Source organism: Bactrocera latifrons, unplaced genomic scaffold (assembly GCF_001853355.1).
Source record: "Bactrocera latifrons isolate USDA-ARS-PBARC rearing strain unplaced genomic scaffold, ASM185335v1 scaffold_46, whole genome shotgun sequence".
NCBI classification, from domain to species: Eukaryota; Metazoa; Arthropoda; class Insecta; order Diptera; family Tephritidae; genus Bactrocera; species Bactrocera latifrons.
The window spans coordinates 1,755,120-1,755,388 of record NW_017537112.1 but is presented as its reverse complement, the minus strand read 5'-3'; the positions used below and the strand labels follow the sequence as shown (position 1 = coordinate 1,755,388).

Sequence of the window (269 nt, the reverse complement as noted above, 5' to 3'; positions counted from 1 at the left end):
TTGTCACATTCTCCAGACTTAGCCGCGTGCCTACCAGACAAGTCTCAAAAAAAAAAAAAAAAACTTTGATAAATTAGAGCTACCATCTCAATGTTTCCTTTCTCATTTCATGATATACCTATTATGATTACCGCTTAATAGGAAGTTTGTCAATACTATACTTTGTATAATACGTTTTCGTTTCCGACCTGGGCGTCATGTAAACCAATTTTTTATTAACACTGTTGATGGGGAAATGTCACTAAATACAGCATCACATAGATATATAT

At 33.5% G+C, this 269-nt stretch overlaps 1 protein-coding gene across 2 annotated transcripts in view; it reads right to left on the bottom strand.

The window, feature by feature from the left end:
• The window catches only part of LOC108973139 (putative inorganic phosphate cotransporter), a 17,088-nt gene that overhangs the window by 1,484 nt on the left and 15,335 nt on the right, over positions 1-269 (bottom strand). The window lies entirely within an intron of this gene.